General features: G+C 45.3%; 1 long non-coding RNA gene across 1 annotated transcript; it reads right to left on the bottom strand.

Annotated features, from left to right (window-relative positions):
- Positions 1-1,698: 1,698 nt before the first annotated feature.
- On the bottom strand, positions 1,699-9,296 carry LOC137334986 (uncharacterized). Its single transcript, XR_010966293.1, has 3 exons — positions 8,984-9,296; positions 7,583-7,817; positions 1,699-3,672 (listed from the first exon to the last, which is right to left on the bottom strand). It is a non-coding gene; the product is annotated as an uncharacterized lncRNA (long non-coding RNA).
- Positions 9,297-11,389: the final 2,093 nt, after the last annotated feature.

Here is an 11,389-nt window from a genome sequence, read left to right as displayed (position 1 = left end):
TGTCACGTAGAGGTTAAAAACGAATTTAGCTCAAAGAAAATGGCCCACCTTGATTTGATACACAAAGGAATGCTTGTATTTGAATTGAATGGCTTGACACTACCCCCCACCCCCCGAATGCCTGTCACAAACATAACATCGGTTTTGGGCGATCAGGTAAGAAAATAAGCCCCACCATTTTCTGTGAGTGAACCTGGTTTTTAACCCCAAATGTACCATGGTAGGAAGAAAGAAGCCAATAACACGGTACCTCATTGACACAAACGTGTATTTTTTGTCACAATGGTTTAAAATAACAAGACTCAAAAAAAACAGCATTGTGGATTTGTGGAACAAGCTCCAAGGTACAATGATTAACTTATATTGTTTGAAAATATATTTGATTGACTGTTCTATTTGAGTTTAAGAGATCATAGTTACATTTCTTTTGTTCCTTTCAAATTTTGAAAGTATACCTTAGCCTGCCGTGTTTGAATTGTGTAGTCCATCTGAAGCCATCAGAGAAAAATAGATAGGCCAGAGAAACTCTGTGGATGGTCAGCAATGAATCACCACGTAAGGTTAATATTCAGGGATTTTATGCCAGGTTAGCACAGCGGATGCAATTGTTGGCTATTTTCTAATTTCCCAGGAAGAAAGCTATAGTGTGATTTTGCTATTGTTCATTTATCCATTTACTGTTTAATAAATCTGTTTGGCCATTTATGGCCCAAGCCAAGGATGTGCATCCTTTTAGAGTAGTGAACTGGATCCAATGTTGCAACTCATGATTAAGAGTGCATTTGCACAATCATTTTAGTGAGGGTGCAAAACAGGAACCACTTTGCCCCAATGTTAACGTTGTACTGTACATGCATCCTAATTGCTGTCCTTTACGTCAATAACTCACTAATCCATCACCTTAGTCTCTCACTCTACCTTCACTTCTATCTCTCTTTTCCTTAATTTCCGTGTATTTCTTTTTCTCTTTATTCCTGTCTGTCTTTATTCGTGCCTGCCTCTCTTCCCCCTCATTGCTTTCACTACTGTCTCTCTGCTCCTCTGTGTTTTTACTCATTTTTCCTCTTTTCCTTACTTTCAGTTTTTACCTCTCTCTATCTCTGCAATTATGGGCGCTAAGAAATATCAGCATTGGGACACGGGTAGCAGTTAGAAACAGCAGCATCAGGACTCAGTAGAGCGGCGGGTTAAAGGTGGCTACCACATCTAAGGCATGCAAAAGAAATGCCAGTGATGCTGCTGTAGTCTGAGGACGGGCTGCTGAGAGTCTCATGGTTGGTGATTGTCTGTAGGTGGCAGGGGTACAAACACCCTCAGGCTCCACCTTTGTGAGCCTTGTTCAGTTAATTACTCCAAAGTGTGCTATCCTTCTTCCATTCCCACACTCAATATAGAGCCACAGCAAACTGAGTTGAAGTGAGCACTATTAATGAAAAGTGCTCACCTCGAAAATCCTGCTGATCTGTTGGTGCGTTCGTGGAAGTTTAAAAATAAGTCAAAGACAGTTCTCCCAGCTTTGTTAGTGGGAGTGTGTAGGCAAATCCTGCTTTTCCAGTGATTCGTGGATCTGGACAACAGCAGTCAAAGAAAATCACCCTTACTTGGTAGTTTCGTTAGTCAAAAATGACTGTTTAATGCTTCATTCATACAAACATGCATGAAGCAAAGCAAGCAATACATACAACTGTACTCTTATCAGTTATACATTTATGCGGTATTTAATGATTTAAAAGTTCACACCAGCATGGAACAAAGCAAGCAGTACATACAACCGTGAATCAAGGATTTCAGCATCAAAGCTGTTTAGAAGTGATCAGCTTCTCGTATCTTGAGGTTGTTTGTCGTCTTGTTGTTGGAGTTTCTTCTCTTTTCTTGAAGTCTCTTGTTGAAATTTCTGCTTCCAGGCGAAGCTCCGTCAAGCGTCTCTGACTGCAGCTGCTCCAATTGTTGTTCTCCAACTGTTAACTGCAGCAGTAAAGAAGCTGCTACAATGTTCTATCTCTCTGATTTTTGGCAGTTAGGATGTGAACAAAATTATGAGAAGTCCCATTTTGGCCACTCAACCACCGTTTCATTAATGATGGATGGTTGGCTGGACCACTCAAAAACCGAATGAACCCAGCTGTATCTTCTTATCCATGGTAATCCAGGTACAGTTACCTTCCGAAGGATTTCTTGTTATCTCAGCACTCTGTTCCAAATTAATTGTTGTGAGAATCAAAATTGTTTTGTCCGATGCTTCTATACAGCTATCGTTCTTATCAATTGTTATTGAAAACTGAAGCTTGTTAAATTTTTCTGCATATTTGCAGTTTTAAACTGATGTCTGAATGTCCAAAGGAGCAAGTTAAATTCACAATATACAAAAAGGGGCAGTGTTAACCCTTTCCTTCAAATGTAATGTCCAGATACTTTGAATGCACAGTATTCAAAGGGGTTTTAATCTCAATGTTCAAGGGGGTTTTAACCCTTGCCCTAAAGTCCCTCCTCAAGTGGGTCTGTCTGATCTTCTGACTGATCCACTTCATGCACCTTGAGCATTGTCCTTGGTTGTTAGTCTTTTTTTTATTGGTTATAACGTTGGTTCTATTTAGGACGGGTTTGCCGTGACATACGCAAAAAGCATTAAACATAAGCAAATTATCAGAACGAACACTAATATACATTGAGTACAGATTAAAGCTGTACTGATTGTTCTAATCCATGGGTGTTGTCAATATTATACACTGCTTCCAACCATGGTCTCCTCGCTTTTATATCTTTTGTTCTATAAGCGCATTAGCTTGTTTCATCTTCACCCGATGATGGTGAGGTGTGTGACTATGGCAATATGGACTTAAGACTTAATGACAATGGAGGAATAGGGTGACCAAAGGGTGTTTTTAAACTACCGAAGTAATTCAAGAAAACGGTTTCCTTTCCACTTCAGTCTTAATCTCCAATAACCCCCACTTACCCCGCATGGCCTTATCTAAAGTTCTCATCTTGTCAGCATCACTTACCATTTTCGAGCCATTTGCCCTTTTAATTTAAGTTTCATTTGGTTAATATTACACATCATGATAGAGACAAAGACAATCATAATACATTGTACAGAAAGCTACAGTGTACAATATTATCAAGAAATCATGGACTTAAAAAATCCTCCAGCTCTCCTTTTACTATTATCCATCATGTGGATAATTCTTGCTAAGTATTATTTCTCCCTTGCCCTTGGTTGTCCCAATTTCATTGTTAATTCAAAGGAACCCAACCCTGAATTTTGGAAATCCATATTCTCTATGGAGCATGTGTCAGTGCCTTGCGTCACATTAACCACTTCATCTCCCCCTGCATGGTCCCGATGTCTCGGGTAGTGACTAGGCTGTAAATACAGGCAGAGACACAAACATCTCCAAGAGAAAGCTATAAATTAACCATTTTATCTCATTCATGAGCCCTGGAGGAGCTTTACTGTTCAATACAATATTATTATTAACCCTTAAAACATAGACTAAACATTCCCAACCTGGTCTAAGTTATACTATTTATTTCTTTTCTTGGACCTTTTATTCCTTAAGTGCAATTATGCTTGAATATAATTATGTCATTTCAAAACTGTCCAGTCCAGAAAGTAGTATTGTTGAAATAAAAACAGAAAATGGTGGAGAAGATCAGCAATTCAGGCAGCATCTGAGGAGAAAGATCAGAGTTAACAGGCAGGATTTTAATATGCTCGGGATGGCAGCGGGGGTGGGGTGGGGGGGGTCAATGAGCGCATGGGAAACCCCCCCAAAAAATTCCCTACCTTTCCCCACACGATCGCGACTTAATTGATGGCCCTTAACGTAGCTACCGGGTTTGCTATCTGAAAGCTGCGCAGCGGGCAGACTGCGCACCCGCATGATCTGCTTCAGCTGGAATGTTTGTATTTAAAGGGCTATTGCATCAATGGCTTTTGCTGGAGAAACAAGGAACCGGGCAGAATGGAGCAGCAGAGGGACAAGCCAGCTCCAAAATTCAGTGACGCATCACTTGAGATGCTGCTGGCGGGGTGAGGAGGAGGAGGGAAATATTTTACCAGGTGGACAGGAGGAAGCACCCTGCCTCTGCCACCAAGAAGGCCAGGCTCAAGGTGGCTGAGGAGGTGATCAGCAGGAGCAACATCTCTCGCACTTGGGTGCAATGCAGAAAGCGCTTCAATGACCTAACTAGGGCAGCAAATGTGAACACACCTAATGATTCTCCTGCATTCCGTGGTGCACATCATCCCCCACCCCCACCTCACATTCTGCTCTGCCAAGACTACCCATCACATCATTCCTCACACCCACTTAAGTCTCATCGTCAACTTACCTTCACTTCCTGAGCACTTCCTCACCTCCCCATTTGTGAACGCACCTCTACCACTCACCCCAACCCTGATCAAATGTGATGTATCTGTCTGATGTTTCCATTTCATTGTCAGCGTCACCCAAAGCGATGCATCCATCGGCTGACCACTTCACCCTCACTCACTCACACATCTGTAATTTCTCCCCTTGTAAGAGAAGAGAGCTCAGAATGCACAGGAGAGGACGAGGACTGGAGCGGGGCCACAACAAATAGTGGTCCTCACAGAAGTGGAAGAGGAGGCCCTGGAAATCAGCTGCACCCTCGAGTGCCTGTCCCTCAGGGATGCCGAGACTGACACCCTACAAACGTCTGGTGACAGAACTTTAACATTCATTGCACACATGAATTGATGTTATTAATGATTGGCATGTTGAACACATGAGTATGCTCATCACAACATATCTGTGATGATTCTTAATATTGCCTTCTGTTCTCTTCCAGGCCCTTCAACGACCAAAGTGATGAGAGAGGGTAATTCCTCAGAGGAGGAGCCATCCATCAGCGCAGCAACTCACACCTCAGTCCTAGTGGTCAGTTAGTTGGTTGGCAACTGCTGAGTAACCAGTCACAAATGATCACGAGCAGACACTGGTGGCAGGGGCAACTGCGGAGAGTCCGCGTCGGTTGGCGCACTCCTCTCCAGGCTCTGCTCAGCTGGATGCAGATGCTGAACCCCGGGGGCCATCCTTTAAAAGGAGAATGATCGAGGGACAGCAACACATTTGCGAGGTACTGGAAGAGGTGCCACACACGCTCTCCACAATAGCGGAGAGGATGGAGGAGTCCACTTCCAGCATTAGTGGACTGGTGGCGCAGGTAAGTACAGGAATGTCTGCGATGGAGAGAATGGCAGCCCCCACTGAGTTTCAAGCATGGCTCATAAATGAGTCCCTTCAGGCCCTGACAATGGCCGTGTGGACTCAAGGCGAACTACATTCTGCTGCCTTAAACAGGCAGGCAGATACATTAGCACTAGCCTTACAAGGCATTACACTCGTCTTCCAAGCTGTTGTCCAGCAGAGTGGTAAGAGTGATGTGGCCCTGGCCCAGGAGAGGGATGATGGCGAAAGGGGACATAGAAGTGGGGATTCCACTCACCCGTTGCCCCCCTCTCAACCAGTACCCGCAATGCTGCCTCCTCTCCAGGTGGCCGAGTCTGCCCCTGCATAGGTACAGGTGGAGCAGTCTTTTGGAGGGGCCCTCACGGGCTCCAAAACCCAGAGGACGTAGCACTAGAGCTTCTCAGCAGTCGTGGCATGAACATAGCAACCTGCCACTACCTCTGCTACAGCCACAGGGGATACACCACGTAGAAGTAGTAGGAAGCGAAAGGCTACGGTTTTGTGATCACAAAGGGTATGCACAAGGTGTCTGACAGACTGTCATGATTTTCATTTATATTTGGTTTTTGTTAAATTCACATTAAATGTTAGCATTCTCGCCACTACTGCCACGTCTTGCCCATTCTTGACTGCCTTTTGTGATAGCGCCCTTTCATGTACTTCATCATGAACGGCGTGACTTGATGCCACCCAATGGGTGCGTTTTCAGTGGGTGTATGTGTAGTTGTAGGACTGTTTTGTGCAGTGGGGGGGGGTGGGGTGCTGGTGTTGGCGTTGGCGGTGCTCGTTCCAGGTGATCTGAGGACTGAACTATGTTCACTTTGCAGATGTCCTTATGAGAACCGGTCAAATATTAGTGACTCCTGGCCTCACGAGCAGCCAGGTGAGCTGCTGCTCTGCCGATGGACTCTTCCTTGTCATCCTGCTCCTGCTCCTCCTACTCCTCCTCCTCAATGTTGATAGCAGATATGGATGCTGGATGAGGGCATGGGGCCTCACCCACCGGTAACCCTCTCTGTTACGCAATGTTGTGCAGGACACAATAGATGACTATAATTCTACCCACTCTCGCTGGTGCGTATTGAAGCACTCCCCCAGATCGATTCAGGCACCGAAATCTCATCTTCAGCAGTCCTACCGCATGTTCAATGACAGACCTGGTGGTGATGTGACTGTCGTTGTACCGACGCTGTGTCTCGCTGATGGGGCTTCTCACAGGTGTCATGAGCCACATCTGCAGGGCGTATCCCTTGTCTCCGAGGAGCCAACCCTTAAGTCTGTTTGGTGCATAGAAGAGGGCCGGGATGTTGGATTCCCTCAGAATGAAGGAATCATGGCAGCTGCCAGGCAATCAGGCATACACATGAAGAAATCTTTTCCGGTGATTGCAAACGAGCTGCACGTTGATGGAGTGATATCCCTTTCTGTTGATGAACAGTCCTGGCTCATGTGGAGATGCTCGGATTGCTACATGTGCGCAATCAATTGCACCCTATACCCGTGGGAAGCCAGCGAGAGAGTGGAAACCCACTGCCCTCAGTCTGGCTGAGGTCGTACATGGGGAAGTTGACGTAGTGGGACGCCCTGCAAAACAAACCATCGGTGACCTGTCTTAGCCACTTGTGAGCAAAGAACTGAGAGACCCCGGAGATGTCACCGGTAGCGAGCTGGAAGGGTCCAGAGGCGAAGAAGTTGAGGGCATTGGTCACTTTAACTGCCACGGGCAATGCGTAGCCAACAACAGGCCCAGCTCTGCGTGAAGGAGCACACAGATGTCTATGACCACCTGGCGACTCACTCTCAGCCTTGATAGGCACTGCTCCTCAGAAAGGTCCGGGAAGCTCAGCCTTTGTCTGTAGACCCCCTCACAAGGGTAGTGCCTCCTGCGACGTCGGGCCCTCTGTTGTCCCCCTCTCTGCTCTTCTGCAGGTGCCTGTGGCGCACCTCTGTCTTGTGGAGCTGCAAGTGGCGAAACTGCACGCCGTGCCATTAATGGTGATGTGCCTCCTCCTCGGAAGTACTAGTGAATGCAGCCATTGCGCCCCTCTAATTGATGTCAGTTTGAGGGGGTCCAAAAAGTAGGTAAATATGTGTAATCAGAACAATTCTGAGTATAAACCAAGAATTCTCAGGCTAAACACAAAGAATTCCCAGGCAAAAGTTTGTCTGAGAGAACTGCTGTATAAACTCACCTTTTATCCCCATCTGTCAAACTGGAATTTAAAATGCCAAATGGCTGCCAGCTGCAACCCGGCTAGGTTTCCATGGCGTTCTTCACACAGCATGGGAAACACGTTGATGCAGTGTTGAAATTGTTTCCCTGCATCAATAAAAATATAAATCACCATTCCAACGACTTTAACTACCTTGATTGATGGTTTAAATATTGTCCCGCTGGCTTTATTTGTTGGCGGGACTTCTGGCTTCCTGAAGCACGTGCGCACCCAGATGGGTCTGGGTCGTGTGTGTTTTTCGGCGGGTTGGAGCCGGGATTCCTTCCCGCTCTGGAAATCCCCGATTTTGTTTGCCTGCCCCCAACGCACCCGGACTTCGGGGATAAAATCGTGCCCAATGTTTCAGGTCAAAGACCTTTCGCCAGAACTGGAAGATATTAAAGAGTTAATAGTTGTTAAGCAAGTACAGAGCCAGGGAAAGCAGGGGGGGTGGTGGGAGGGGAGGAAAAAACAAAAGGGAAGCTCTGTGGTAGTATTGTTGGACTGGACAGGACTACAATTTTATTTCCCCTAAATACTTTCTTCCTTGATACACAGCATTGGGCAGAAGTGGATAGACCGGATTCCTTTTATTTTAAATAAATTTGATCTGCCATTGTCAGCAGGTAAGGGTCTTAAATTCTTAACACCACTGGATCACTTCTTGCACCAACACTTACGCAGTCCCGAAAACCATGTTCCCCTGCTTAAAAGAAAAGAGAAAACAGAAAATCCATTGTGGCTCTTCTTGCGAGCCCAAGGGGTTAACAAACAATTCATTAATTTCCTTCTGTTGCCCTTTATCCTGTGTCCAGAGAGGGCTCCAAACATGTTTCAGTGGATGGATCAGGCACCTCGCTCCAGGAGGAATAATCAGCAAAGGAGGGACTGAAATAATGCCCAATATTGTGACTCTTGTTGAAAGCCTAAGGGGTTAACTTCTTTGCAGCAAAATAATGACATCGGAGCCAGATATCTTCAGACTCACACAGCGTGCGTCAACGTAGCTTTCACGTAAACTATGTCGAATTAAATTCAGAATCATTTTAAACATATTCATGCCAGGGAAGATAACATTTCAGTTTGTTCATTTATTTTTTAGTTAGTCCAACATTTCTAGATTGTTGTCATAGAAGAAGGAGATTGTTTCATTTCTTCCACATTTAACTGAAGGACAAGTTAGCCTTCACAGCTAAACAAAATCTCTGCCCAGAAAACCCCATTTCTGTCTAAATGTTGGCTCCAATACTTTGAACCTCGCTGACTCTTTTACACTTCTTTCTTTGTCTGACCATCAGGTCCTTGTTTGGGTACCAATTGTAGAGAAATCCTGCTTTTCCAGGTGTTTGTGGACCTGGACAATAGCAGTCAAAGAAAGTCACCCTTATACGGTAGACTCGTTAATCAAAGTACTTATTTAATGATTTAACAATTCATGCAAACATGCATGAAGCAAAGCAAGCAATACATAGAACTCTACCAGTTATATATTTAACGCGGTAGTTAATGATTTAAAAGTTCACACAAGCATGAAGCAAAGCAAGCAATACATACAACCGTAAACCAAGGATTTCATCATCAAGGCAGTTCAGAAGTGATCGGCTTCTTGTGTCTTCAGGTTCTTTGACGTCTTGTTGTTGAAGTTTCTTCTTCCAGGCGAAGCTCCGAGAAGCTTCTCTGACTGCAGCTGCTCCGATTGTTGTTCTCCAACTGTTCACTGTTGACTGCAGCAGTAAAGAAGCTGCTACGATGTCCTATCTCTACATGATTTTTGGCAGTTAGGGTATGATCAAAGTCACGAGAAGTCCCATTTTGGCCACTCACCCACCATTCCATTAATGATGGATGGTTGGCTGGACCACTCAAAAACCATGTGAACCCAGCTGTATCATTTGATCCAAGGTGATCCAGGTGCAGTTATCTTTCTCAAGGATTTCTTGCTATCTCAGCACTGTTTGTCCAAGTTGATTGTTGTGAGAACCAAGATTGTTTCGTTCAAAGCTTCTATACAGCTATCGTTCCTATCATTGTTATTGAAAACCGAAGCTTGTTGAATTTTTCTGCACATTTGCAGTTTTAAACTGATGTCCAAATGTAGAAAGGAGCAAGTAAAATTCACAATGTACAAAAAGAGGCACAGTTAACCCTTTCCTTCAAATATAATGTCCAGGTATTTTGAATTCACAATATTCAAAGGGGTTTTAATCACAATGTTCAACGGGTTTTAACCCCTGTCCTACAAGTATACTGAATTGATGGGCAGCTCTCGCTCCCAGTAGTTGGGGCTTGCTGCAGTGTTGTGGATTCCTGTGAAAAGCCCCCCAGGTCAGTTGCTAGTATGCGTTTGCAATCAGCTAATGGCTTTTCACTTCCAGACCTTGCAGGGTTCCCTTTATGCAGACAGCTCTGCAGTGGTATGATCTAATGATGTTATTCTTCTGCCAGATGTTCAGCCTGGGAGATGGCAGAGGCTGTGTTTTTATACAGACCTATGGAATGTATCTCTCTGCCTGTCTGTTACTGAGACCTACAGCAAACATGGAGCTTGATATCCTCCAACATGGTTTCTCCTCCAACCGAAGAACAGTGATGTTCAATGGGCTGCTTCTTTATAATCTCCATCTACATGTGCCCTGTGTAACTAACACATGCTGAGGGGATTCTCCTCCCACAATTCCACCCAACCAAAGTCAGGTTGAATCATGGCAGAGAGTGAGGGAAAATTGGCAGGTGAGGCCTGCCACCACATCATCACCCTGGCTGGGATTTTCCCTCCCCTCACCACCCGCCAGGAACAATGTTGACCTCTCTTCCACACCCAGCTCCTAAAAATGGCAGCAGGGCATGGTGTCTGGATCCTTCACTCCTTGGGGCCTCCATGTGAAAGGTGGCCGTAGATCTCGGGAAGCGGAAGTGAAGGCTCCCGCAATGGAGGGAGACCTTGTAGCAGCCTCCATTTCCTCCAGTTTGGCGCTAAACCCTTATATGCTGAAGGCCCTGGTCTCAACCAAGACTTTCAGTGGGACAAGCACGCTAATCTTTGGGGAACTTCTGCCGCTTTGAGGTCCCTCACTGCCTCTTCTGGTGCTGTAGTGGTGTTTCTCTTGCAGTGGGAATCCCACCCAGCAAGGTGAATGCTCCTCAACCCAGGGAAATGGTTCAGGGTTAGGGGGAATACAGAAGGATGAGCAGAAGTTCCACCCTGCCGGAACACTGCCCTGAAGAGGAGAATCCTGACAGATGTGTGTACGAAAGAGAAAGAGAGAGAGAGAGAGATGTCTTACCTGCAGGTACCACTGAGTCAGGGAAGTGTTATTTGCAGTAAGTTGGATTGGATAATGCAAACAACGTTATCCTCCAAGTTGACTGCAGTTCAAACACGCCGAAGGCCCTGACCCTGTGACATACATAGAGAGGGATTTGAAGACCAGGTCGCTTCCATCTAATTCCATTCCCAAACGACCAGTCTTGCATATTGGCATGAGGCTTGACATGCTTCTCAGGAACCTCTGCCAAACCATCTGAGTGGCATCTCCAAAATGCCCTCTGTCATTCCTTGGAGACATTTAATTTACTTTCTTTGCTGCACATCCTCCACTTACTTGCCTTCATCTCCTGAGATATCCCTGAAGGAGGGTGCTGCAAACCTCAAAGTGAGCATCCCCGGTGGAAAGCTGTATATTTGCGCCTTCTTTCCAGAACCAAGCATGTAGGTCTTTTACAGTCAGAAAGGGGGGAAATTATAATGGGGAACAAAGAAATGGCAGAACAATTAAACACATACTTTGGTTCTGTCTTCACAAAGGAGAACACAAATAACCTCCCGGAAATGTTAGGGAACTAAGGGTCTAGTGAGAGGGAGGAACTGAAGGAAATCAGTATTAGTAAAAAAATAGTGCTAGGGAAATTAATGGAGCTAATGACTGACAAATCCCCAGGGCCTGATAATCTACATCCCAG

The sequence above is a fragment of the Heptranchias perlo genome, chromosome 18, assembly GCF_035084215.1.
Source record: "Heptranchias perlo isolate sHepPer1 chromosome 18, sHepPer1.hap1, whole genome shotgun sequence".
Taxonomy (NCBI): Eukaryota; Metazoa; Chordata; class Chondrichthyes; order Hexanchiformes; family Hexanchidae; genus Heptranchias; species Heptranchias perlo.
The sequence above is the reverse complement of the archived record's forward strand: the minus strand, read 5'-3'. Positions and strand labels throughout refer to the sequence as shown.